The sequence below is a fragment of the Phyllobates terribilis genome, unplaced genomic scaffold (genome assembly GCF_046119375.1).
Source record: "Phyllobates terribilis strain yellow unplaced genomic scaffold, ASM4611937v1 Scaffold_540__1_contigs__length_1147954, whole genome shotgun sequence".
Classification (NCBI taxonomy): domain Eukaryota; kingdom Metazoa; phylum Chordata; class Amphibia; order Anura; family Dendrobatidae; genus Phyllobates; species Phyllobates terribilis.
In genome coordinates, this window is record NW_027363300.1 from 893,734 (window position 1) to 920,140 (window position 26,407).

The 26,407-nt window shown below is 45.1% G+C and overlaps 20 non-coding genes across 20 annotated transcripts; all 20 read left to right on the forward strand.

The window, feature by feature from the left end:
- Positions 1-640: 640 nt before the first annotated feature.
- Positions 641-834, forward strand: LOC141232481 (U2 spliceosomal RNA). The gene has a single exon (XR_012298731.1). It is a non-coding gene; the product is annotated as a U2 spliceosomal RNA (small nuclear RNA).
- Positions 835-1,954: 1,120 nt separating this feature from the next.
- Positions 1,955-2,145, forward strand: LOC141232925 (U2 spliceosomal RNA). Its single transcript, XR_012299097.1, has one exon. It is a non-coding gene; the product is annotated as a U2 spliceosomal RNA (small nuclear RNA).
- A 1,121-nt stretch (positions 2,146-3,266) lies between these two features.
- Positions 3,267-3,457, forward strand: LOC141232817 (U2 spliceosomal RNA). Its single transcript, XR_012298994.1, has one exon. It is a non-coding gene; the product is annotated as a U2 spliceosomal RNA (small nuclear RNA).
- Positions 3,458-4,576: 1,119 nt separating this feature from the next.
- LOC141232926 (U2 spliceosomal RNA) lies at positions 4,577-4,767 on the forward strand. The gene has a single exon (XR_012299098.1). It is a non-coding gene; the product is annotated as a U2 spliceosomal RNA (small nuclear RNA).
- A 1,120-nt stretch (positions 4,768-5,887) lies between these two features.
- LOC141232929 (U2 spliceosomal RNA) lies at positions 5,888-6,078 on the forward strand. The gene has a single exon (XR_012299100.1). It is a non-coding gene; the product is annotated as a U2 spliceosomal RNA (small nuclear RNA).
- Positions 6,079-7,200: 1,122 nt separating this feature from the next.
- LOC141232934 (U2 spliceosomal RNA) lies at positions 7,201-7,391 on the forward strand. The gene has a single exon (XR_012299105.1). It is a non-coding gene; the product is annotated as a U2 spliceosomal RNA (small nuclear RNA).
- A 1,121-nt stretch (positions 7,392-8,512) lies between these two features.
- LOC141232930 (U2 spliceosomal RNA) lies at positions 8,513-8,703 on the forward strand. The gene has a single exon (XR_012299101.1). It is a non-coding gene; the product is annotated as a U2 spliceosomal RNA (small nuclear RNA).
- A 1,120-nt stretch (positions 8,704-9,823) lies between these two features.
- LOC141232931 (U2 spliceosomal RNA) lies at positions 9,824-10,014 on the forward strand. Its single transcript, XR_012299102.1, has one exon. It is a non-coding gene; the product is annotated as a U2 spliceosomal RNA (small nuclear RNA).
- Positions 10,015-11,136: 1,122 nt separating this feature from the next.
- On the forward strand, positions 11,137-11,327 carry LOC141232932 (U2 spliceosomal RNA). Its single transcript, XR_012299103.1, has one exon. It is a non-coding gene; the product is annotated as a U2 spliceosomal RNA (small nuclear RNA).
- Positions 11,328-12,447: 1,120 nt separating this feature from the next.
- LOC141232933 (U2 spliceosomal RNA) lies at positions 12,448-12,638 on the forward strand. The gene has a single exon (XR_012299104.1). It is a non-coding gene; the product is annotated as a U2 spliceosomal RNA (small nuclear RNA).
- Positions 12,639-13,756: 1,118 nt separating this feature from the next.
- On the forward strand, positions 13,757-13,947 carry LOC141232396 (U2 spliceosomal RNA). Its single transcript, XR_012298648.1, has one exon. It is a non-coding gene; the product is annotated as a U2 spliceosomal RNA (small nuclear RNA).
- A 1,120-nt stretch (positions 13,948-15,067) lies between these two features.
- Positions 15,068-15,258, forward strand: LOC141232935 (U2 spliceosomal RNA). The gene has a single exon (XR_012299106.1). It is a non-coding gene; the product is annotated as a U2 spliceosomal RNA (small nuclear RNA).
- Positions 15,259-16,377: 1,119 nt separating this feature from the next.
- On the forward strand, positions 16,378-16,568 carry LOC141232936 (U2 spliceosomal RNA). The gene has a single exon (XR_012299107.1). It is a non-coding gene; the product is annotated as a U2 spliceosomal RNA (small nuclear RNA).
- A 1,121-nt stretch (positions 16,569-17,689) lies between these two features.
- LOC141232937 (U2 spliceosomal RNA) lies at positions 17,690-17,880 on the forward strand. The gene has a single exon (XR_012299108.1). It is a non-coding gene; the product is annotated as a U2 spliceosomal RNA (small nuclear RNA).
- Positions 17,881-19,004: 1,124 nt separating this feature from the next.
- On the forward strand, positions 19,005-19,195 carry LOC141232938 (U2 spliceosomal RNA). Its single transcript, XR_012299109.1, has one exon. It is a non-coding gene; the product is annotated as a U2 spliceosomal RNA (small nuclear RNA).
- A 1,120-nt stretch (positions 19,196-20,315) lies between these two features.
- Positions 20,316-20,506, forward strand: LOC141232939 (U2 spliceosomal RNA). The gene has a single exon (XR_012299110.1). It is a non-coding gene; the product is annotated as a U2 spliceosomal RNA (small nuclear RNA).
- A 1,120-nt stretch (positions 20,507-21,626) lies between these two features.
- Positions 21,627-21,817, forward strand: LOC141233075 (U2 spliceosomal RNA). Its single transcript, XR_012299240.1, has one exon. It is a non-coding gene; the product is annotated as a U2 spliceosomal RNA (small nuclear RNA).
- Positions 21,818-22,936: 1,119 nt separating this feature from the next.
- LOC141232941 (U2 spliceosomal RNA) lies at positions 22,937-23,127 on the forward strand. The gene has a single exon (XR_012299112.1). It is a non-coding gene; the product is annotated as a U2 spliceosomal RNA (small nuclear RNA).
- Positions 23,128-24,245: 1,118 nt separating this feature from the next.
- LOC141232403 (U2 spliceosomal RNA) lies at positions 24,246-24,436 on the forward strand. Its single transcript, XR_012298655.1, has one exon. It is a non-coding gene; the product is annotated as a U2 spliceosomal RNA (small nuclear RNA).
- Positions 24,437-25,556: 1,120 nt separating this feature from the next.
- Positions 25,557-25,747, forward strand: LOC141232942 (U2 spliceosomal RNA). The gene has a single exon (XR_012299113.1). It is a non-coding gene; the product is annotated as a U2 spliceosomal RNA (small nuclear RNA).
- Positions 25,748-26,407: the final 660 nt, after the last annotated feature.

Genomic DNA, 26,407 nt, shown 5'->3' on the forward strand with positions numbered 1-26,407 from the left:
TGTGCAAGACCCGGTACTGCCCAAGGTGCCCCTTCGTGGAGGAAGCATCTTTGCACACTTTTTGGGACTGCGGATTTGCACAGCGCCTGTTGACTGCCCTTGAGGACGACCTGAGGAACTCTGTCCCCAGGGCGAGCCTATCGCACCATTCTGTGCTTTACGGACTCTTCCCTGGGGTTCATACCGTCTAAGCCATCCAGGAGGCTTGGCGCTTTATGAACTGCTTCAAGGATGCCGTTTGGGTCGCCAGGAACCGGCTCATCTTGAGGAGGGAGAGGATGTCCATCCAGGACTGCCGCAGGCTGATCCACAGCCTGCTCAGAGACTATTCCATCGTGGACGGTCCGGAGGACGAGGATGAGGACTAAACCCCTCCTCCCCCTCTCCCCTTATGTGTCTTGTCTTTCAATAAAGCTTCGGGCCTGTTATTTTCCCCTCCCCATCCCCTTTTTCCCAATCCCCATCCCTTATCACGGTTCATCGTACTGTATTGATTGACATGCTTTTTCTTTCATATTGAGTGTTTTGTGTAGCATAGGGGTGTGATGTGTCTAGTTAGTGCGTCGTATGCTCATGCTATGTAAATATGATGTAGAACTCTGTGTGTACTGGGCTGCGGCACTGTACACTGTCTGTTAACTTATTTTTTGTGCTAATAAAAGATATATTCAATCAAAAAAATCTGTTCTTATCAGTTTAATATCTGATACGTCCCCTATCTGGGGACCATATATTAAATGGATTTTTAGAACAGGGAGATGGAAAAAGAGCTTGCTCTGTCCACTCCACGCATTGACCTGGTATTGCAGTATCTCCAGGACCGGTGCACCCCTTCTTTAATGCAGTTTCTAAAATCAGAAAGAATTGAATTCAATGCTTTTTGTTCATTTTGCTTGTTTGTCGGATTTTGGGATGGACTCTTTGGCTTTGCTTTTCTTCTCCTCATTGGATTTTTCATGTTAAAAGTTGCAGAAGCCAGATGACAAGCTCATTTTGGTTCAACTTCAGCAACTGTGCATTGCATTGCCATGTAATGTAATGTAATGCAATGCTATCTATCTAGCTCTCCCTCTATACTTCCTTTTGGATAAACAGACATATTAGGCAAGCATTTTGGAGCTTTCACCTAAATAACTACAGGTGGTGAGATAAGCTGCACAATATAATTGACCTTTCAGTATATTGTTGCACACACACCATCTATTTAGCAAATGCCCTTGTTATCAACAGCAGCCTTTTAAACTCACCTGAGCTAACAGGTATGTGAGCTGGTTACTCTTCTGCGCTTAAAATTTCTTTTTTGGTTTGCTACAATGCCTTTTCTGAAACGTTGTCTCCCTCTGCTGGAACACTGACTTCTTTCATTTAATGCCTGCAGACTATAAAAGAGAAACCAACCCAAAAAGTTTGGTTGATTAGTCTGTGGCATTCTTTTAAACTGTTGCTTATGGCGGTCTCTGTGAGCTTCTCAGTGACATTCAGCCATCCAGGTATCCCGCCTGCAGTAGACGGAATGTGGCAATGGAACGCTGGCTGCGCGTGTCATAATAGGCTCTGAGCCTTTATATACCTGCGCACAGCAGCAGCCACCTTCAGTCTGCTGCTGGACAGCCAGCAGCAGCAGCAGCAGGAGAGGTAATTAATCAGCAACCCTCCTGCTAAGGGTAGACAGCTGCTCGTTCCACCCCCCCCCCGCCTTAATTGGTTCTCCTCCCTTCCAACGGTGTTGAGGCGGGTGGGAACAGCCGGGGGTTGAGGGTACTGTGCTAAAAGAGGTGGAGTTATGCAGATCTAAAACGCGTGGATTGCAGCAGCAGCAAGCCGAAAAGTGCAGGCATGTGAGGGATCTAGAGGTTGACAGCATGTCTTCTTAACGGGAGTCCAGGTGGCCATCTCCACAAATGGACTTTTCAGAATCCTTGGGTGGCACCGTAGTCGGAAACCAATTCTGGTTATCGCTTCTCGGCCTTTTGGCTAAGATCAAGTGTAGTATCTGTTCTTATCAGTTTAATATCTGATACGTCCCCTATCTGGGGACCATATATTAAATGGATTTTTAGAACAGGGAGATGGAAAAAGAGCTTGCTCTGTCCACTCCACGCATTGACCTGGTATTGCAGTATCTCCAGGACCGGTGCACCCCTTCTTTAATGCAGTTTCTAAAATCAGAAAGAATTGAATTCAATGCTTTTTGTTCATTTTGCTTGTTTGTCGGATTTTGGGATGGACTCTTTGGCTTTGCTTTTCTTCTCCTCATTGGATTTTTCATGTTAAAAGTTGCAGAAGCCAGATGACAAGCTCATTTTGGTTCAACTTCAGCAACTGTGCATTGCATTGCCATGTAATGTAATGTAATGCAATGCTATCTATCTAGCTCTCCCTCTATACTTCCTTTTGGATAAACAGACATATTAGGCAAGCATTTTGGAGCTTTCACCTAAATAACTACAGGTGGTGAGATAAGCTGCACAATATAATTGACCTTTCAGTATATTGTTGCACACACACCATCTATTTAGCAAATGCCCTTGTTATCAACAGCAGCCTTTTAAACTCACCTGAGCTAACAGGTATGTGAGCTGGTTACTCTGCTGCGCTTAAAATTTCTTTTTTGGTTTGCTACAATGCCTTTTCTGAAACGTTGTCTCCCTCTGCTGGAACACTGACTTCTTTCATTTAATGCCTGCAGACTATAAAAGAGAAACCAACCCAAAAAGTTTGGTTGATTAGTCTGTGGCATTCTTTTAAACTGTTGCTTATGGCGGTCTCTGTGAGCTTCTCAGTGACATTCAGCCATCCAGGTATCCCGCCTGCAGTAGACGGAATGTGGCAATGGAACGCTGGCTGCGCGTGTCATAATAGGCTCTGAGCCTTTATATACCTGCGCACAGCAGCAGCCACCTTCAGTCTGCTGCTGGACAGCCAGCAGCAGCAGCAGCAGGAGAGGTAATTAATCAGCAACCCTCCTGCTAAGGGTAGACAGCTGCTCGTTCCACCCCCCCCCCCGCCTTAATTGGTTCTCCTCCCTTCCAACGGTGTTGAGGCGGGTGGGAACAGCCGGGGGTTGAGGGTACTGTGCTAAAAGAGGTGGAGTTATGCAGATCTAAAACGCGTGGATTGCAGCAGCAGCAAGCCGAAAAGTGCAGGCATGTGAGGGATCTAGAGGTTGACAGCATGTCTTCTTAACGGGAGTCCAGGTGGCCATCTCCACAAATGGACTTTTCAGAATCCTTGGGTGGCACCGTAGTCGGAAACCAATTCTGGTTATCGCTTCTCGGCCTTTTGGCTAAGATCAAGTGTAGTATCTGTTCTTATCAGTTTAATATCTGATACGTCCCCTATCTGGGGACCATATATTAAATGGATTTTTAGAACAGGGAGATGGAAAAAGAGCTTGCTCTGTCCACTCCACGCATTGACCTGGTATTGCAGTATCTCCAGGACCAGTGCACCCCTTCTTTAATGCAGTTTCTAAAATCAGAAAGAATTGAATTCAATGCTTTTTGTTCATTTTGCTTGTTTGTCGGATTTTGGGATGGACTCTTTGGCTTTGCTTTTCTTCTCCTCATTGGATTTTTCATGTTAAAAGTTGCAGAAGCCAGATGACAAGCTCATTTTGGTTCAACTTCAGCAACTGTGCATTGCATTGCCATGTAATGTAATGTAATGCAATGCTATCTATCTAGCTCTCCCTCTATACTTCCTTTTGGATAAACATACATATTAGGCAAGCATTTTGGAGCTTTCACCTAAATAACTACAGGTGGTGAGATAAGCTGCACAATATAATTGACCTTTCAGTATATTGTTGCACACACACCATCTATTTAGCAAATGCCCTTGTTATCAACAGCAGCCTTTTAAACTCACCTGAGCTAACAGGTATGTGCGCTGGTTACTCTGCTGCGCTTAAAATTTCTTTTTTGGTTTGCTACAATGCCTTTTCTGAAACGTTGTCTCCCTCTGCTGGAACACTGACTTCTTTCATTTAATGCCTGCAGACTATAAAAGAGAAACCAACCCAAAAAGTTTGGTTGATTAGTCTGTGGCATTCTTTTAAACTGTTGCTTATGGCGGTCTCTGTGAGCTTCTCAGTGACATTCAGCCATCCAGGTATCCCGCCTGCAGTAGACGGAATGTGGCAATGGAACGCTGGCTGCGCGTGTCATAATAGGCTCTGAGCCTTTATATACCTGCGCACAGCAGCAGCCACCTTCAGTCTGCTGCTGGACAGCCAGCAGCAGCAGCAGCAGGAGAGGTAATTAATCAGCAACCCTCCTGCTAAGGGTAGACAGCTGCTCGTTCCACCCCCCCCCGCCTTAATTGGTTCTCCTCCCTTCCAACGGTGTTGAGGCGGGTGGGAACAGCCGGGGGTTGAGGGTACTGTGCTAAAAGAGGTGGAGTTATGCAGATCTAAAACGCGTGGATTGCAGCAGCAGCAAGCCGAAAAGTGCAGGCATGTGAGGGATCTAGAGGTTGACAGCATGTCTTCTTAACGGGAGTCCAGGTGGCCATCTCCACAAATGGACTTTTCAGAATCCTTGGGTGGCACCGTAGTCGGAAACCAATTCTGGTTATCGCTTCTCGGCCTTTTGGCTAAGATCAAGTGTAGTATCTGTTCTTATCAGTTTAATATCTGATACGTCCCCTATCTGGGGACCATATATTAAATGGATTTTTAGAACAGGGAGATGGAAAAAGAGCTTGCTCTGTCCACTCCACGCATTGACCTGGTATTGCAGTATCTCCAGGACCGGTGCACCCCTTCTTTAATGCAGTTTCTAAAATCAGAAAGAATTGAATTCAATGCTTTTTGTTCATTTTGCTTGTTTGTCGGATTTTGGGATGGACTCTTTGGCTTTGCTTTTCTTCTCCTCATTGGATTTTTCATGTTAAAAGTTGCAGAAGCCAGATGACAAGCTCATTTTGGTTCAACTTCAGCAACTGTGCATTGCATTGCCATGTAATGTAATGTAATGCAATGCTATCTATCTAGCTCTCCCTCTATACTTCCTTTTGGATAAACATACATATTAGGCAAGCATTTTGGAGCTTTCACCTAAATAACTACAGGTGGTGAGATAAGCTGCACAATATAATTGACCTTTCAGTATATTGTTGCACACACACCATCTATTTAGCAAATGCCCTTGTTATCAACAGCAGCCTTTTAAACTCACCTGAGCTAACAGGTATGTGAGCTGGTTACTCTGCTGCGCTTAAAATTTCTTTTTTGGTTTGCTACAATGCCTTTTCTGAAACGTTGTCTCCCTCTGCTGGAACACTGACTTCTTTCATTTAATGCCTGCAGACTATAAAAGAGAAACCAACCCAAAAAGTTTGGTTGATTAGTCTGTGGCATTCTTTTAAACTGTTGCTTATGGCGGTCTCTGTGAGCTTCTCAGTGACATTCAGCCATCCAGGTATCCCGCCTGCAGTAGACGGAATGTGGCAATGGAACGCTGGCTGCGCGTGTCATAATAGGCTCTGAGCCTTTATATACCTGCGCACAGCAGCAGCCACCTTCAGTCTGCTGCTGGACAGCCAGCAGCAGCAGCAGCAGGAGAGGTAATTAATCAGCAACCCTCCTGCTAAGGGTAGACAGCTGCTCGTTCCACCCCCCCCCCGCCTTAATTGGTTCTCCTCCCTTCCAACGGTGTTGAGGCGGGTGGGAACAGCCGGGGGTTGAGGGTACTGTGCTAAAAGAGGTGGAGTTATGCAGATCTAAAACGCGTGGATTGCAGCAGCAGCAAGCCGAAAAGTGCAGGCATGTGAGGGATCTAGCGGTTGACAGCATGTCTTCTTAACGGGAGTCCAGGTGGCCATCTCCACAAATGGACTTTTCAGAATCCTTGGATGGCACCGTAGTCGGAAACCAATTCTGGTTATCGCTTCTCGGCCTTTTGGCTAAGATCAAGTGTAGTATCTGTTCTTATCAGTTTAATATCTGATACGTCCCCTATCTGGGGACCATATATTAAATGGATTTTTAGAACAGGGAGATGGAAAAAGAGCTTGCTCTGTCCACTCCACGCATTGACCTGGTATTGCAGTATCTCCAGGACCGGTGCACCCCTTCTTTAATGCAGTTTCTAAAATCAGAAAGAATTGAATTCAATGCTTTTTGTTCATTTTGCTTGTTTGTCGGATTTTGGGATGGACTCTTTGGCTTTGCTTTTCTTCTCCTCATTGGATTTTTCATGTTAAAAGTTGCAGAAGCCAGATGACAAGCTCATTTTGGTTCAACTTCAGCAACTGTGCATTGCATTGCCATGTAATGTAATGTAATGCAATGCTATCTATCTAGCTCTCCCTCTATACTTCCTTTTGGATAAACATACATATTAGGCAAGCATTTTGGAGCTTTCACCTAAATAACTACAGGTGGTGAGATAAGCTGCACAATATAATTGACCTTTCAGTATATTGTTGCACACACAACATCTATTTAGCAAATGCCCTTGTTATCAACAGCAGCCTTTTAAACTCACCTGAGCTAACAGGTATGTGAGCTGGTTACTCTGCTGCGCTTAAAATTTCTTTTTTGGTTTGCTACAATGCCTTTTCTGAAACGTTGTCTCCCTCTGCTGGAACACTGACTTCTTTCATTTAATGCCTGCAGACTATAAAAGAGAAACCAACCCAAAAAGTTTGGTTGATTAGTCTGTGGCATTCTTTTAAACTGTTGCTTATGGCGGTCTCTGTGAGCTTCTCAGTGACATTCAGCCATCCAGGTATCCCGCCTGCAGTAGACGGAATGTGGCAATGGAACGCTGGCTGCGCGTGTCATAATAGGCTCTGAGCCTTTATATACCTGCGCACAGCAGCAGCCACCTTCAGTCTGCTGCTGGACAGCCAGCAGCAGCAGCAGCAGGAGAGGTAATTAATCAGCAACCCTCCTGCTAAGGGTAGACAGCTGCTCGTTCCACCCCCCCCCCCCGCCTTAATTGGTTCTCCTCCCTTCCAACGGTGTTGAGGCGGGTGGGAACAGCCGGGGGTTGAGGGTACTGTGCTAAAAGAGGTGGAGTTATGCAGATCTAAAACGCGTGGATTGCAGCAGCAGCAAGCCGAAAAGTGCAGGCATGTGAGGGATCTAGCGGTTGACAGCATGTCTTCTTAACGGGAGTCCAGGTGGCCATCTCCACAAATGGACTTTTCAGAATCCTTGGATGGCACCGTAGTCGGAAACCAATTCTGGTTATCGCTTCTCGGCCTTTTGGCTAAGATCAAGTGTAGTATCTGTTCTTATCAGTTTAATATCTGATACGTCCCCTATCTGGGGACTATATATTAAATGGATTTTTAGAACAGGGAGATGGAAAAAGAGCTTGCTCTGTCCACTCCACGCATTGACCTGGTATTGCAGTATCTCCAGGACCGGTGCACCCCTTCTTTAATGCAGTTTCTAAAATCAGAAAGAATTGAATTCAATGCTTTTTGTTCATTTTGCTTGTTTGTCGGATTTTGGGATGGACTCTTTGGCTTTGCTTTTCTTCTCCTCATTGGATTTTTCATGTTAAAAGTTGCAGAAGCCAGATGACAAGCTCATTTTGGTTCAACTTCAGCAACTGTGCATTGCATTGCCATGTAATGTAATGTAATGCAATGCTATCTATCTAGCTCTCCCTCTATACTTCCTTTTGGATAAACAGACATATTAGGCAAGCATTTTGGAGCTTTCACCTAAATAACTACAGGTGGTGAGATAAGCTGCACAATATAATTGACCTTTCAGTATATTGTTGCACACACACCATCTATTTAGCAAATGCCCTTGTTATCAACAGCAGCCTTTTAAACTCACCTGAGCTAACAGGTATGTGAGCTGGTTACTCTGCTGCGCTTAAAATTTCTTTTTTGGTTTGCTACAATGCCTTTTCTGAAACGTTGTCTCCCTCTGCTGGAACACTGACTTCTTTCATTTAATGCCTGCAGACTATAAAAGAGAAACCAACCCAAAAAGTTTGGTTGATTAGTCTGTGGCATTCTTTTAAACTGTTGCTTATGGCGGTCTCTGTGAGCTTCTCAGTGATATTCAGCCATCCAGGTATCCCGCCTGCAGTAGACGGAATGTGGCAATGGAACGCTGGCTGCGCGTGTCATAATAGGCTCTGAGCCTTTATATACCTGCGCACAGCAGCAGCCACCTTCAGTCTGCTGCTGGACAGCCAGCAGCAGCAGCAGCAGGAGAGGTAATTAATCAGCAACCCTCCTGCTAAGGGTAGACAGCTGCTCGTTCCACCCCCCCCCCGGCCTTAATTGGTTCTCCTCCCTTCCAACGGTGTTGAGGCGGGTGGGAACAGCCGGGGGTTGAGGGTACTGTGCTAAAAGAGGTGGAGTTATGCAGATCTAAAACGCGTGGATTGCAGCAGCAGCAAGCCGAAAAGTGCAGGCATGTGAGGGATCTAGAGGTTGACAGCATGTCTTCTTAACGGGAGTCCAGGTGGCCATCTCCACAAATGGACTTTTCAGAATCCTTGGGTGGCACCGTAGTCGGAAACCAATTCTGGTTATCGCTTCTCGGCCTTTTGGCTAAGATCAAGTGTAGTATCTGTTCTTATCAGTTTAATATCTGATACGTCCCCTATCTGGGGACCATATATTAAATGGATTTTTAGAACAGGGAGATGGAAAAAGAGCTTGCTCTGTCCACTCCACGCATTGACCTGGTATTGCAGTATCTCCAGGACCGGTGCACCCCTTCTTTAATGCAGTTTCTAAAATCAGAAAGAATTGAATTCAATGCTTTTTGTTCATTTTGCTTGTTTGTCGGATTTTGGGATGGACTCTTTGGCTTTGCTTTTCTTCTCCTCATTGGATTTTTCATGTTAAAAGTTGCAGAAGCCAGATGACAAGCTCATTTTGGTTCAACTTCAGCAACTGTGCATTGCATTGCCATGTAATGTAATGTAATGCAATGCTATCTATCTAGCTCTCCCTCTATACTTCCTTTTGGATAAACAGACATATTAGGCAAGCATTTTGGAGCTTTCACCTAAATAACTAAAGGTGGTGAGATAAGCTGCACAATATAATTGACCTTTCAGTATATTGTTGCACACACACCATCTATTTAGCAAATGCCCTTGTTATAAACAGCAGCCTTTTAAACTCACCTGAGCTAACAGGTATGTGCGCTGGTTACTCTGCTGCGCTTAAAATTTCTTTTTTGGTTTGCTACAATGCCTTTTCTGAAACGTTGTCTCCCTCTGCTGGAACACTGACTTCTTTCATTTAATGCCTGCAGACTATAAAAGAGAAACCAACCCAAAAAGTTTGGTTGATTAGTCTGTGGCATTCTTTTAAACTGTTGCTTATGGCGGTCTCTGTGAGCTTCTCAGTGACATTCAGCCATCCAGGTATCCTGCCTGCAGTAGACGGAATGTGGCAATGGAACGCTGGCTGCGCGTGTCATAATAGGCTCTGAGCCTTTATATACCTGCGCACAGCAGCAGCCACCTTCAGTCTGCTGCTGGACAGCCAGCAGCAGCAGCAGCAGGAGAGGTAATTAATCAGCAACCCTCCTGCTAAGGGTAGACAGCTGCTCGTTCCACCCCCCCCCCGCCTTAATTGGTTCTCCTCCCTTCCAACGGTGTTGAGGCGGGTGGGAACAGCCGGGGGTTGAGGGTACTGTGCTAAAAGAGGTGGAGTTATGCAGATCTAAAACGCGTGGATTGCAGCAGCAGCAAGCCGAAAAGTGCAGGCATGTGAGGGATCTAGCGGTTGACAGCATGTCTTCTTAACGGGAGTCCAGGTGGCCATCTCCACAAATGGACTTTTCAGAATCCTTGGATGGCACCGTAGTCGGAAACCAATTCTGGTTATCGCTTCTCGGCCTTTTGGCTAAGATCAAGTGTAGTATCTGTTCTTATCAGTTTAATATCTGATACGTCCCCTATCTGGGGACCATATATTAAATGGATTTTTAGAACAGGGAGATGGAAAAAGAGCTTGCTCTGTCCACTCCACGCATTGACCTGGTATTGCAGTATCTCCAGGACCGGTGCACCCCTTCTTTAATGCAGTTTCTAAAATCAGAAAGAATTGAATTCAATGCTTTTTGTTCATTTTGCTTGTTTGTCGGATTTTGGGATGGACTCTTTGGCTTTGCTTTTCTTCTCCTCATTGGATTTTTCATGTTAAAAGTTGCAGAAGCCAGATGACAAGCTCATTTTGGTTCAACTTCAGCAACTGTGCATTGCATTGCCATGTAATGTAATGTAATGCAATGCTATCTATCTAGCTCTCCCTCTATACTTCCTTTTGGATAAACAGACATATTAGGCAAGCATTTTGGAGCTTTCACCTAAATAACTACAGGTGGTGAGATAAGCTGCACAATATAATTGACCTTTCAGTATATTGTTGCACACACACCATCTATTTAGCAAATGCCCTTGTTATCAACAGCAGCCTTTTAAACTCACCTGAGCTAACAGGTATGTGAGCTGGTTACTCTGCTGCGCTTAAAATTTCTTTTTTGGTTTGCTACAATGCCTTTTCTGAAACGTTGTCTCCCTCTGCTGGAACACTGACTTCTTTCATTTAATGCCTGCAGACTATAAAAGAGAAACCAACCCAAAAAGTTTGGTTGATTAGTCTGTGGCATTCTTTTAAACTGTTGCTTATGGCGGTCTCTGTGAGCTTCTCAGTGACATTCAGCCATCCAGGTATCCCGCCTGCAGTAGACGGAATGTGGCAATGGAACGCTGGCTGCGCGTGTCATAATAGGCTCTGAGCCTTTATATACCTGCGCACAGCAGCAGCCACCTTCAGTCTGCTGCTGGACAGCCAGCAGCAGCAGCAGCAGGAGAGGTAATTAATCAGCAACCCTCCTGCTAAGGGTAGACAGCTGCTCGTTCCACCCCCCCCCCCCGCCTTAATTGGTTCTCCTCCCTTCCAACGGTGTTGAGGCGGGTGGGAACAGCCGGGGGTTGAGGGTACTGTGCTAAAAGAGGTGGAGTTATGCAGATCTAAAACGCGTGGATTGCAGCAGCAGCAAGCCGAAAAGTGCAGGCATGTGAGGGATCTAGAGGTTGACAGCATGTCTTCTTAACGGGAGTCCAGGTGGCCATCTCCACAAATGGACTTTTCAGAATCCTTGGGTGGCACCGTAGTCGGAAACCAATTCTGGTTATCGCTTCTCGGCCTTTTGGCTAAGATCAAGTGTAGTATCTGTTCTTATCAGTTTAATATCTGATACGTCCCCTATCTGGGGACCATATATTAAATGGATTTTTAGAACAGGGAGATGGAAAAAGAGCTTGCTCTGTCCACTCCACGCATTGACCTGGTATTGCAGTATCTCCAGGACCGGTGCACCCCTTCTTTAATGCAGTTTCTAAAATCAGAAAGAATTGAATTCAATGCTTTTTGTTCATTTTGCTTGTTTGTCGGATTTTGGGATGGACTCTTTGGCTTTGCTTTTCTTCTCCTCATTGGATTTTTCATGTTAAAAGTTGCAGAAGCCAGATGACAAGCTCATTTTGGTTCAACTTCAGCAACTGTGCATTGCATTGCCATGTAATGTAATGTAATGCAATGCTATCTATCTAGCTCTCCCTCTATACTTCCTTTTGGATAAACAGACATATTAGGCAAGCATTTTGGAGCTTTCACCTAAATAACTACAGGTGGTGAGATAAGCTGCACAATATAATTGACCTTTCAGTATATTGTTGCACACACACCATCTATTTAGCAAATGCCCTTGTTATCAACAGCAGCCTTTTAAACTCACCTGAGCTAACAGGTATGTGAGCTGGTTACTCTGCTGCGCTTAAAATTTCTTTTTTGGTTTGCTACAATGCCTTTTCTGAAACGTTGTCTCCCTCTGCTGGAACACTGACTTCTTTCATTTAATGCCTGCAGACTATAAAAGAGAAACCAACCCAAAAAGTTTGGTTGATTAGTCTGTGGCATTCTTTTAAACTGTTGCTTATGGTGGTCTCTGTGAGCTTCTCAGTGACATTCAGCCATCCAGGTATCCCGCCTGCAGTAGACGGAATGTGGCAATGGAACGCTGGCTGCGCGTGTCATAATAGGCTCTGAGCCTTTATATACCTGCGCACAGCAGCAGCCACCTTCAGTCTGCTGCTGGACAGCCAGCAGCAGCAGCAGCAGGAGAGGTAATTAATCAGCAACCCTCCTGCTAAGGGTAGACAGCTGCTCGTTCCACCCCCCCCCCGCCTTAATTGGTTCTCCTCCCTTCCAACGGTGTTGAGGCGGGTGGGAACAGCCGGGGGTTGAGGGTACTGTGCTAAAAGAGGTGGAGTTATGCAGATCTAAAACGCGTGGATTGCAGCAGCAGCAAGCCGAAAAGTGCAGGCATGTGAGGGATCTAGCGGTTGACAGCATGTCTTCTTAACGGGAGTCCAGGTGGCCATCTCCACAAATGGACTTTTCAGAATCCTTGGATGGCACCGTAGTCGGAAACCAATTCTGGTTATCGCTTCTCGGCCTTTTGGCTAAGATCAAGTGTAGTATCTGTTCTTATCAGTTTAATATCTGATACGTCCCCTATCTGGGGACCATATATTAAATGGATTTTTAGAACAGGGAGATGGAAAAAGAGCTTGCTCTGTCCACTCCACGCATTGACCTGGTATTGCAGTATCTCCAGGACCGGTGCACCCCTTCTTTAATGCAGTTTCTAAAATCAGAAAGAATTGAATTCAATGCTTTTTGTTCATTTTGCTTGTTTGTCGGATTTTGGGATGGACTCTTTGGCTTTGCTTTTCTTCTCCTCATTGGATTTTTCATGTTAAAAGTTGCAGAAGCCAGATGACAAGCTCATTTTGGTTCAACTTCAGCAACTGTGCATTGCATTGCCATGTAATGTAATGTAATGCAATGCTATCTATCTAGCTCTCCCTCTATACTTCCTTTTGGATAAACAGACATATTAGGCAAGCATTTTGGAGCTTTCACCTAAATAACTACAGGTGGTGAGATAAGCTGCACAATATAATTGACCTTTCAGTATATTGTTGCACACACACCATCTATTTAGCAAATGCCCTTGTTATCAACAGCAGCCTTTTAAACTCACCTGAGCTAACAGGTATGTGAGCTGGTTACTCTGCTGCGCTTAAAATTTCTTTTTTGGTTTGCTACAATGCCTTTTCTGAAACGTTGTCTCCCTCTGCTGGAACACTGACTTCTTTCATTTAATGCCTGCAGACTATAAAAGAGAAACCAACCCAAAAAGTTTGGTTGATTAGTCTGTGGCATTCTTTTAAACTGTTGCTTATGGCGGTCTCTGTGAGCTTCTCAGTGACATTCAGCCATCCAGGTATCCCGCCTGCAGTAGACGGAATGTGGCAATGGAACGCTGGCTGCGCGTGTCATAATAGGCTCTGAGCCTTTATATACCTGCGCACAGCAGCAGCCACCTTCAGTCTGCTGCTGGACAGCCAGCAGCAGCAGCAGGAGAGGTAATTAATCAGCAACCCTCCTGCTAAGGGTAGACAGCTGCTCGTTCCACCCCCCCCCCCGCCTTAATTGGTTCTCCTCCCTTCCAACGGTGTTGAGGCGGGTGGGAACAGCCGGGGGTTGAGGGTACTGTGCTAAAAGAGGTGGAGTTATGCAGATCTAAAACGCGTGGATTGCAGCAGCAGCAAGCCGAAAAGTGCAGGCATGTGAGGGATCTAGAGGTTGACAGCATGTCTTCTTAACGGGAGTCCAGGTGGCCATCTCCACAAATGGACTTTTCAGAATCTTTGGGTGGCACCGTAGTCGGAAACCAATTCTGGTTATCGCTTCTCGGCCTTTTGGCTAAGATCAAGTGTAGTATCTGTTCTTATCAGTTTAATATCTGATACATCCCCTATCTGGGGACCATATATTAAATGGATTTTTAGAACAGGGAGATGGAAAAAGAGCTTGCTCTGTCCACTCCACGCATTGACCTGGTATTGCAGTATCTCCAGGACCGGTGCACCCCTTCTTTAATGCAGTTTCTAAAATCAGAAAGAATTGAATTCAATGCTTTTTGTTCATTTTGCTTGTTTGTCGGATTTTGGGATGGACTCTTTGGCTTTGCTTTTCTTCTCCTCATTGGATTTTTCATGTTAAAAGTTGCAGAAGCCAGATGACAAGCTCATTTTGGTTCAACTTCAGCAACTGTGCATTGCATTGCCATGTAATGTAATGTAATGCAATGCTATCTATCTAGCTCTCCCTCTATACTTCCTTTTGGATAAACAGACATATTAGGCAAGCATTTTGGAGCTTTCACCTAAATAACTACAGGTGGTGAGATAAGCTGCACAATATAATTGACCTTTCAGTATATTGTTGCACGCACACCATCTATTTAGCAAATGCCCTTGTTATCAACAGCAGCCTTTTAAACTCACCTGAGCTAACAGGTATGTGAGCTGGTTACTCTGCTGCGCTTAAAATTTCTTTTTTGGTTTGCTACAATGCCTTTTCTGAAACGTTGTCTCCCTCTGCTGGAACACTGACTTCTTTCATTTAATGCCTGCAGACTATAAAAGAGAAACCAACCCAAAAAGTTTGGTTGATTAGTCTGTGGCATTCTTTTAAACTGTTGCTTATGGCGGTCTCTGTGAGCTTCTCAGTGATATTCAGCCATCCAGGTGTCCCGCCTGCAGTAGACGGAATGTGGCAATGGAACGCTGGCTGCGCGTGTCATAATAGGCTCTGAGCCTTTATATACCTGCGCACAGCAGCAGCCACCTTCAGTCTGCTGCTGGACAGCCAGCAGCAGCAGCAGCAGGAGAGGTAATTAATCAGCAACCCTCCTGCTAAGGGTAGACAGCTGCTCGTTCCACCCCCCCCCCGCCTTAATTGGTTCTCCTCCCTTCCAACGGTGTTGAGGCGGGTGGGAACAGCCGGGGGTTGAGGGTACTGTGCTAAAAGAGGTGGAGTTATGCAGATCTAAAACGCGTGGATTGCAGCAGCAGCAAGCCGAAAAGTGCAGGCATGTGAGGGATCTAGAGGTTGACAGCATGTCTTCTTAACGGGAGTCCAGGTGGCCATCTCCACAAATGGACTTTTCAGAATCCTTGGGTGGCACCGTAGTCGGAAACCAATTCTGGTTATCGCTTCTCGGCCTTTTGGCTAAGATCAAGTGTAGTATCTGTTCTTATCAGTTTAATATCTGATACGTCCCCTATCTGGGGACCATATATTAAATGGATTTTTAGAACAGGGAGATGGAAAAAGAGCTTGCTCTGTCCACTCCACGCATTGACCTGGTATTGCAGTATCTCCAGGACCGGTGCACCCCTTCTTTAATGCAGTTTCTAAAATCAGAAAGAATTGAATTCAATGCTTTTTGTTCATTTTGCTTGTTTGTCGGATTTTGGGATGGACTCTTTGGCTTTGCTTTTCTTCTCCTCATTGGATTTTTCATGTTAAAAGTTGCAGAAGCCAGATGACAAGCTCATTTTGGTTCAACTTCAGCAACTGTGCATTGCATTGCCATGCAATGTAATGTAATGCAATGCTATCTATCTAGCTCTCCCTCTATACTTCCTTTTGGATAAACAGACATATTAGGCAAGCATTTTGGAGCTTTCACCTAAATAACTACAGGTGGTGAGATAAGCTGCACAATATAATTGACCTTTCAGTATATTGTTGCACACACACCATCTATTTAGCAAATGCCCTTGTTATCAACAGCAGCCTTTTAAACTCACCTGAGCTAACAGGTATGTGAGCTGGTTACTCTGCTGCGCTTAAAATTTCTTTTTTGGTTTGCTACAATGCCTTTTCTGAAACGTTGTCTCCCTCTGCTGGAACACTGACTTCTTTCATTTAATGCCTGCAGACTATAAAAGAGAAACCAACCCAAAAAGTTTGGTTGATTAGTCTGTGGCATTCTTTTAAACTGTTGCTTATGGCGGTCTCTGTGAGCTTCTCAGTGACATTCAGCCATCCAGGTATCCCGCCTGCAGTAGACGGAATGTGGCAATGGAACGCTGGCTGCGCGTGTCATAATAGGCTCTGAGCCTTTATATACCTGCGCACAGCAGCAGCCACCTTCAGTCTGCTGCTGGACAGCCAGCAGCAGCAGCAGCAGGAGAGGTAATTAATCAGCAACCCTCCTGCTAAGGGTAGACAGCTGCTCGTTCCACCCCCCCCCGCCTTAATTGGTTCTCCTCCCTTCCAACGGTGTTGAGGCGGGTGGGAACAGCCGGGGGTTGAGGGTACTGTGCTAAAAGAGGTGGAGTTATGCAGATCTAAAACGCGTGGATTGCAGCAGCAGCAAGCCGAAAAGTGCAGGCATGTGAGGGATCTAGAGGTTGACAGCATGTCTTCTTAACGGGAGTCCAGGTGGCCATCTCCACAAATGGACTTTTCAGAATCCTTGGGTGGCACCGTAGTCGGAAACCAATTCTGGTTATCGCTTCTCGGCCTTTTGGCTAAGATCAAGTGTAGTATCTGTTCTTATCAGTTTAATATCTGATACGTCCCCTATCTGGGGACCATATATTAAATGGATTTTTAGAACAGGGAGATGGAAAAAGAGCTTGCTCTGTCCACTCCACGCATTGACCTGGTATTGCAGTATCTCCAGGACCGGTGCACCCCTTCTTTAATGCAGTTTCTAAAATCAGAAAGAATTGAATTCAATGCTTTTTGTTCATTTTGCTTGTTTGTCGGATTTTGGGATGGACTCTTTGGCTTTGCTTTTCTTCTCCTCATTGGATTTTTCATGTTAAAAGTTGCAGAAGCCAGATGACAAGCTCATTTTGGTTCAACTTCAGCAACTGTGCATTGCATTGCCATGTAATGTAATGTAATGCAATGCTATCTATCTAGCTCTCCCTCTATACTTCCTTTTGGATAAACAGACATATTAGGCAAGCATTTTGGAGCTTTCACCTAAATAACTACAGGTGGTGAGATAAGCTGCACAATATAATTGACCTTTCAGTATATTGTTGCACACACACCATCTATTTAGCAAATGCCCTTGTTATCAACAGCAGCCTTTTAAACTCACCTGAGCTAACAGGTATGTGAGCTGGTTACTCTGCTGCGCTTAAAATTTCTTTTTTGGTTTGCTACAATGCCTTTTCTGAAACGTTGTCTCCCTCTGCTGGAACACTGACTTCTTTCATTTAATGCCTGCAGACTATAAAAGAGAAACCAACCCAAAAAGTTTGGTTGATTAGTCTGTGGCATTCTTTTAAACTGTTGCTTATGGCGGTCTCTGTGAGCTTCTCAGTGACATTCAGCCATCCAGGTATCCCGCCTGCAGTAGACGGAATGTGGCAATGGAACGCTGGCTGCGCGTGTCATAATAGGCTCTGAGCCTTTATATACCTGCGCACAGCAGCAGCCACCTTCAGTCTGCTGCTGGACAGCCAGCAGCAGCAGCAGCAGGAGAGGTAATTAATCAGCAACCCTCCTGCTAAGGGTAGACAGCTGCTCGTTCCACCCCCCCCCCCGCCTTAATTGGTTCTCCTCCCTTCCAACGGTGTTGAGGCGGGTGGGAACAGCCGGGGGTTGAGGGTACTGTGCTAAAAGAGGTGGAGTTATGCAGATCTAAAACGCGTGGATTGCAGCAGCAGCAAGCCGAAAAGTGCAGGCATGTGAGGGATCTAGAGGTTGACAGCATGTCTTCTTAACGGGAGTCCAGGTGGCCATCTCCAAAAATGGACTTTTCAGAATCCTTGGGTGGCACCGTAGTCGGAAACCAATTCTGGTTATCGCTTCTCGGCCTTTTGGCTAAGATCAAGTGTAGTATCTGTTCTTATCAGTTTAATATCTGATACGTCCCCTATCTGGGGACCATATATTAAATGGATTTTTAGAACAGGGAGATGGAAAAAGAGCTTGCTCTGTCCACTCCACGCATTGACCTGGTATTGCAGTATCTCCAGGACCGGTGCACCCCTTCTTTAATGCAGTTTCTAAAATCAGAAAGAATTGAATTCAATGCTTTTTGTTCATTTTGCTTGTTTGTCGGATTTTGGGATGGACTCTTTGGCTTTGCTTTTCTTCTCCTCATTGGATTTTTCATGTTAAAAGTTGCAGAAGCCAGATGACAAGCTCATTTTGGTTCAACTTCAGCAACTGTGCATTGCATTGCCATGTAATGTAATGTAATGCAATGCTATCTATCTAGCTCTCCCTCTATACTTCCTTTTGGATAAACAGACATATTAGGCAAGCATTTTGGAGCTTTCACCTAAATAACTACAGGTGGTGAGATAAGCTGCACAATATAATTGACCTTTCAGTATATTGTTGCACACACACCATCTATTTAGCAAATGCCCTTGTTATCAACAGCAGCCTTTTAAACTCACCTGAGCTAACAGGTATGTGAGCTGGTTACTCTGCTGCGCTTAAAATTTCTTTTTTGGTTTGCTACAATGCCTTTTCTGAAACGTTGTCTCCCTCTGCTGGAACACTGACTTCTTTCATTTAATGCCTGCAGACTATAAAAGAGAAACCAACCCAAAAAGTTTGGTTGATTAGTCTGTGGCATTCTTTTAAACTGTTGCTTATGGCGGTCTCTGTGAGCTTCTCAGTGACATTCAGCCATCCAGGTATCCCGCCTGCAGTAGACGGAATGTGGCAATGGAACGCTGGCTGCGCGTGTCATAATAGGCTTTGAGCCTTTATATACCTGCGCACAGCAGCAGCCACCTTCAGTCTGCTGCTGGACAGCCAGTAGCAGCAGCAGCAGGAGAGGTAATTAATCAGCAACCCTCCTGCTAAGGGTAGACAGCTGCTCGTTCCACCCCCCCCCCCCCCGCCTTAATTGGTTCTCCTCCCTTCCAACGGTGTTGAGGCGGGTGGGAACAGCCGGGGGTTGAGGGTACTGTGCTAAAAGAGGTGGAGTTATGCAGATCTAAAACGCGTGGATTGCAGCAGCAGCAAGCCGAAAAGTGCAGGCATGTGAGGGATCTAGAGGTTGACAGCATGTCTTCTTAACGGGAGTCCAGGTGGCCATCTCCACAAATGGACTTTTCAGAATCCTTGGGTGGCACCGTAGTCGGAAACCAATTCTGGTTATCGCTTCTCGGCCTTTTGGCTAAGATCAAGTGTAGTATCTGTTCTTATCAGTTTAATATCTGATACGTCCCCTATCTGGGGACCATATATTAAATGGATTTTTAGAACAGGGAGATGGAAAAAGAGCTTGCTCTGTCCACTCCACGCATTGACCTGGTATTGCAGTATCTCCAGGACCGGTGCACCCCTTCTTTAATGCAGTTTCTAAAATCAGAAAGAATTGAATTCAATGCTTTTTGTTCATTTTGCTTGTTTGTCGGATTTTGGGATGGACTCTTTGGCTTTGCTTTTCTTCTCCTCATTGGATTTTTCATGTTAAAAGTTGCAGAAGCCAGACGACAAGCTCATTTTGGTTCAACTTCAGCAACTGTGCATTGCATTGCCATGTAATGTAATGTAATGCAATGCTATCTATCTAGCTCTCCCTCTATACTTCCTTTTGGATAAACAGACATATTAGGCAAGCATTTTGGAGCTTTCACCTAAATAACTACAGGTGGTGAGATAAGCTGCACAATATAATTGACCTTTCAGTATATTGTTGCACACACACCATCTATTTAGCAAATGCCCTTGTTATCAACAGCAGCCTTTTAAACTCACCTGAGCTAACAGGTATGTGAGCTGGTTACTCTGCTGCGCTTAAAATTTCTTTTTTGGTTTGCTACAATGCCTTTTCTGAAACGTTGTCTCCCTCTGCTGGAACACTGACTTCTTTCATTTAATGCCTGCAGACTATAAAAGAGAAACCAACCCAAAAAGTTTGGTTGATTAGTCTGTGGCATTCTTTTAAACTGTTGCTTATGGCGGTCTCTGTGAGCTTCTCAGTGACATTCAGCCATCCAGGTATCCCGCCTGCAGTAGACGGAATGTGGCAATGGAACGCTGGCTGCGCGTGTCATAATAGGCTCTGAGCCTTTATATACCTGCGCACAGCAGCAGCCACCTTCAGTCTGATGCTGGACAGCCAGCAGCAGCAGCAGCAGGAGAGGTAATTAATCAGCAACCCTCCTGCTAAGGGTAGACAGCTGCTCGTTCCACCCCCCCCCCGCCTTAATTGGTTCTCCTCCCTTCCAACGGTGTTGAGGCGGGTGGGAACAGCCGGGGGTTGAGGGTACTGTGCTAAAAGAGGTGGAGTTATGCAGATCTAAAACGCGTGGATTGCAGCAGCAGCAAGCCGAAAAGTGCAGGCATGTGAGGGATCTAGAGGTTGACAGCATGTCTTCTTAACGGGAGTCCAGGTGGCCATCTCCACAATTGGACTTTTCAGAATCCTTGGGTGGCACCGTAGTCGGAAACCAATTCTGGTTATCGCTTCTCGGCCTTTTGGCTAAGATCAAGTGTAGTATCTGTTCTTATCAGTTTAATATCTGATACGTCCCCTATCTGGGGACCATATATTAAATGGATTTTTAGAACAGGGAGATGGAAAAAGAGCTTGCTCTGTCCACTCCACGCATTGACCTGGTATTGCAGTATCTCCAGGACCGGTGCACCCCTTCTTTAATGCAGTTTCTAAAATCAGAAAGAATTGAATTCAATGCTTTTTGTTCATTTTGCTTGTTTGTCGGATTTTGGGATGGACTCTTTGGCTTTGCTTTTCTTCTCCTCATTGGATTTTTCATGTTAAAAGTTGCAGAAGCCAGATGACAAGCTCATTTAGGTTCAACTTCAGCAACTGTGCATTGCATTGCCATGTAATGTAATGTAATGCAATGCTATCTATCTAGCTCTCCCTCTATACTTCCTTTTGGATAAACAGACATATTAGGCAAGCATTTTGGAGCTTTCACCTAAATAACTACAGGTGGTGAGATAAGCTGCACAATATAATTGACCTTTCAGTATATTGTTGCACACACACCATCTATTTAGCAAATGCCCTTGTTATCAACAGCAGCCTTTTAAACTCACCTGAGCTAACAGGTATGTGAGCTGGTTACTCTGCTGTGCTTAAAATTTCTTTTTTGGTTTGCTACAATGCCTTTTCTGAAACGTTGTCTCCCTCTGCTGGAACACTGACTTCTTTCATTTAATGCCTGCAGACTATAAAAGAGAAACCAACCCAAAAAGTTTGGTTGATTAGTCTGTGGCATTCTTTTAAACTGTTGCTTATGGCGGTCTCTGTGAGCTTCTCAGTGACATTCAGCCATCCAGGTATCCCGCCTGCAGTAGACGGAATGTGGCAATGGAACGCTGGCTGCGCGTGTCATAATAGGCTCTGAGCCTTTATATACCTGCGCACAGCAGCAGCCACCTTCAGTCTGCTGCTGGACAGCCAGCAGCAGCAGCAGCAGGAGAGGTAATTAATCAGCAACCCTCCTGCTAAGGGTAGACAGCTGCTCGTTCCACCCCCCCCCCGCCTTAATTGGTTCTCCTCCCTTCCAACGGTGTTGAGGCGGGTGGGAACAGCCGGGGGTTGAGGGTACTGTGCTAAAAGAGGTGGAGTTATGCAGATCTAAAACGCGTGGATTGCAGCAGCATCAAGCCGAAAAGTGCAGGCATGTGAGGGATCTAGAGGTTGACAGCATGTCTTCTTAACGGGAGTCCAGGTGGCCATCTCCACAAATGGACTTTTCAGAATCCTTGGGTGGCACCGTAGTCGGAAACCAATTCTGGTTATCGCTTCTCGGCCTTTTGGCTAAGATCAAGTGTAGTATCTGTTCTTATCAGTTTAATATCTGATACGTCCCCTACCTGGGGACCATATATTAAATGGATTTTTAGAACAGGGAGATGGAAAAAGAGCTTGCTCTGTCCACTCCACGCATTGACCTGGTATTGCAGTATCTCCAGGACCGGTGCACCCCTTCTTTAATGCAGTTTCTAAAATCAGAAAGAATTGAATTCAATGCTTTTTGTTCATTTTGCTTGTTTGTCGGATTTTGGGATGGACTCTTTGGCTTTGCTTTTCTTCTCCTCATTGGATTTTTCATGTTAAAAGTTGCAGAAGCCAGATGACAAGCTCATTTTGGTTCAACTTCAGCAACTGTGCATTGCATTGCCATGTAATGTAATGTAATGCAATGCTATCTATCTAGCTCTCCCTCTATACTTCCTTTTGGATAAACAGACATATTAGGCAAGCATTTTGGAGCTTTCACCTAAATAACTACAGGTGGTGAGATAAGCTGCACAATATAATTGACCTTTCAGTATATTGTTGCACACACACCATCTATTTAGCAAATGCCCTTGTTATCAACAGCAGCCTTTTAAACTCACCTGAGCTAACAGGTATGTGAGCTGGTTACTCAGCTGCGCTTAAAATTTCTTTTTTGGTTTGCTACAATGCCTTTTCTGAAACGTTGTCTCCCTCTGCTGGAACACTGACTTCTTTCATTTAATGCCTGCAGACTATAAAAGAGAAACCAACCCAAAAAGTTTGGTTGATTAGTCTGTGGCATTCTTTTAAACTGTTGCTTATGGAGGTCTCTGTGAGCTTCTCAGTGACATTCAGCCATCCAGGTATCCCGCCTGCAGTAGACGGAATGTGGCAATGGAACGCTGGCTGCGCGTGTCATAATAGGCTCTGAGCCTTTATATACCTGCGCACAGCAGCAGCCACCTTCAGTCTGCTGCTGGACAGCCAGCAGCAGCAGCAGCAGGAGAGGTAATTAATCAGCAACCCTCCTGCTAAGGGTAGACAGCTGCTCGTTCCACCCCCCCCCGCCTTAATTGGTTCTCCTCCCTTCCAACGGTGTTGAGGCGGGTGGGAACAGCCGGGGGTTGAGGGTACTGTGCTAAAAGAGGTGGAGTTATGCAGATCTAAAACGCGTGGATTGCAGCAGCAGCAAGCCGAAAAGTGCAGGCATGTGAAGGATCTAGAGGTTGACAGCATGTCTTCTTAACGGGAGTCCAGGTGGCCATCTCCACAAATGGACTTTTCAGAATCCTTGGGTGGCACCGTAGTCGGAAACCAATTCTGGTTATCGCTTCTCGGCCTTTTGGCTAAGATCAAGTGTAGTATCTGTTCTTATCAGTTTAATATCTGATACGTCCCCTATCTGGGGACCATATATTAAATGGATTTTTAGAACAGGGAGATGGAAAAAGAGCTTGCTCTGTCCACTCCACGCATTGACCTGGTATTGCAGTATCTCCAGGACCGGTGCACCCCTTCTTTAATGCAGTTTCTAAAATCAGAAAGAATTGAATTCAATGCTTTTTGTTCATTTTGCTTGTTTGTCGGATTTTGGGATGGACTCTTTGGCTTTGCTTTTCTTCTCCTCATTGGATTTTTCATGTTAAAAGTTGCAGAAGCCAGATGACAAGCTCATTTTGGTTCAACTTCAGCAACTGTGCATTGCATTGCCATGTAATGTAATGTAATGCAATGCTATCTATCTAGCTCTCCCTCTATACTTCCTTTTGGATAAACAGACATATTAGGCAAGCATTTTGGAGCTTTCACCTAAATAACTACAGGTGGTGAGATAAGCTGCACAATATAATTGACCTTTCAGTATATTGTTGCACACACACCATCTATTTAGCAAATGCCCTTGTTATCAACAGCAGCCTTTTAAACTCACCTGAGCTAACAGGTATGTGAGCTGGTTACTCAGCTGCGCTTAAAATTTCTTTTTTGGTTTGCTACAATGCCTTTTCTGAAACGTTGTCTCCCTCTGCTGGAACACTGACTTCTTTCATTTAATGCCTGCAGACTATAAAAGAGAAACCAAACCAAAAAGTTTGGTTGATTAGTCTGTGGCATTCTTTTAAACTGTTGCTTATGGAGGTCTCTGTGAGCTTCTCAGTGACATTCAGCCATCCAGGTATCCCGCCTGCAGTAGACGGAATGTGGCAATGGAACGCTGGCTGCGCGTGTCATAATAGGCTCTGAGCCTTTATATACCTGCGCACAGCAGCAGCCACCTTCAGTCTGCTGCTGGACAGCCAGCAGCAGCAGCAGGAGAGGTAATTAATCAGCAACCCTCCTGCTAAGGGTAGACAGCTGCTCGTTCCACCCCCCCCCCCGCCTTAATTGGTTCTCCTCCCTTCCAACGGTGTTGAGGCGGGTGGGAACAGCCGGGGGTTGAGGGTACTGTGCTAAAAGAGGTGGAGTTATGCAGATCTAAAACGCGTGGATTGCAGCAGCAGCAAGCCGAAAAGTGCAGGCATGTGAGGGATCTAGAGGTTGACAGCATGTCTTCTTAACGGGAGTCCAGGTGGCCATCTCCACAAATGGACTTTTCAGAATCCTTGGGTGGCACCGTAGTCGGAAACCAATTCTGGTTATCGCTTCTCGGCCTTTTGGCTAAGATCAAGTGTAGTATCTGTTCTTATCAGTTTAATATCTGATACGTCCCCTATCTGGGGACCATATATTAAATGGATTTTTAGAACAGGGAGATGGAAAAAGAGCTTGCTCTGTCCACTCCACGCATTGACCTGGTATTGCAGTATCTCCAGGACCCGTGCACCCCTTCTTTAATGCAGTTTCTAAAATCAGAAAGAATTGAATTCAATGCTTTTTGTTCATTTTGCTTGTTTGTCGGATTTTGGGATGGACTCTTTGGCTTTGCTTTTCTTCTCCTCATTGGATTTTTCATGTTAAAAGTTGCAGAAGCCAGATGACAAGCTCATTTTGGTTCAACTTCAGCAACTGTGCATTGCATTGCCATGTAATGTAATGTAATGCAATGCTATCTATCTAGCTCTCCCTCTATACTTCCTTTTGGATAAACAGACATATTAGGCAAGCATTTTGGAGCTTTCACCTAAATAACTACAGGTGGTGAGATAAGCTGCACAATATAATTGACCTTTCAGTATATTGTTGCACACACACCATCTATTTAGCAAATGCCCTTGTTATCAACAGCAGCCTTTTAAACTCACCTGAGCTAACAGGTATGTGAGCTGGTTACTCTGCTGCGCTTAAAATTTCTTTTTTGGTTTGCTACAATGCCTTTTCTGAAACGTTGTCTCCCTCTGCTGGAACACTGACTTCTTTCATTTAATGCCTGCAGACTATAAAAGAGAAACCAACCCAAAAAGTTTGGTTGATTAGTCTGTGGCATTCTTTTAAACTGTTGCTTATGGCGGTCTCTGTGAGCTTCTCAGTGACATTCAGCCATCCAGGTATCCCGCCTGCAGTAGACGGAATGTGGCAATGGAACGCTGGCTGCGCGTGTCATAATAGGCTCTGAGCCTTTATATACCTGCGCACAGCAGCAGCCACCTTCAGTCTGCTGCTGGACAGCCAGCAGCAGCAGCAGCAGGAGAGGTAATTAATCAGCAACCCTCCTGCTAAGGGTAGACAGCTGCTCGTTCCACCCCCCCCCCGCCTTAATTGGTTCTCCTCCCTTCCAACGGTGTTGAGGCGGGTGGGAACAGCCGGGGGTTGAGGGTACTGTGCTAAAAGAGGTGGAGTTATGCAGATCTAAAACGCGTGGATTGCAGCAGCAGCAAGCCGAAAAGTGCAGGCATGTGAGGGATCTAGAGGTTGACAGCATGTCTTCTTAACGGGAGTCCAGGTGGCCATCTCCACAAATGGACTTTTCAGAATCCTTGGGTGGCACCGTAGTCGGAAACCAATTCTGGTTATCGCTTCTCGGCCTTTTGGCTAAGATCAAGTGTAGTATCTGTTCTTATCAGTTTAATATCTGATACGTCCCCTATCTGGGGACCATATATTAAATGGATTTTTAGAACAGGGAGATGGAAAAAGAGCTTGCTCTGTCCACTCCACGCATTGACCTGGTATTGCAGTATCTCCAGGACCGGTGCACCCCTTCTTTAATGCAGTTTCTAAAATCAGAAAGAATTGAATTCAATGCTTTTTGTTCATTTTGCTTGTTTGTCGGATTTTGGGATGGACTCTTTGGCTTTGCTTTTCTTCTCCTCATTGGATTTTTCATGTTAAAAGTTGCAGAAGCCAGATGACAAGCTCATTTTGGTTCAACTTCAGCAACTGTGCATTGCATTGCCATGTAATGTAATGTAATGCAATGCTATCTATCTAGCTCTCCCTCTATCCTTCCTTTTGGATAAACAGACATATTAGGCAAGCATTTTGGAGCTTTCACCTAAATAACTACAGGTGGTGAGATAAGCTGCACAATATAATTGACCTTTCAGTATATTGTTGCACACACACCATCTATTTAGCAAATGCCCTTGTTATCAACAGCAGCCTTTTAAACTCACCTGAGCTAACAGGTATGTGAGCTGGTTACTCTGCTGCGCTTAAAATTTCTTTTTTGGTTTGCTACAATGCCTTTTCTGAAACGTTGTCTCCCTCTGCTGGAACACTGACTTCTTTCATTTAATGCCTGCAGACTATAAAAGAGAAACCAACCCAAAAAGTTTGGTTGATTAGTCTGTGGCATTCTTTTAAACTGTTGCTTATGGCGGTCTCTGTGAGCTTCTCAGTGACATTCAGCCATCCAGGTAT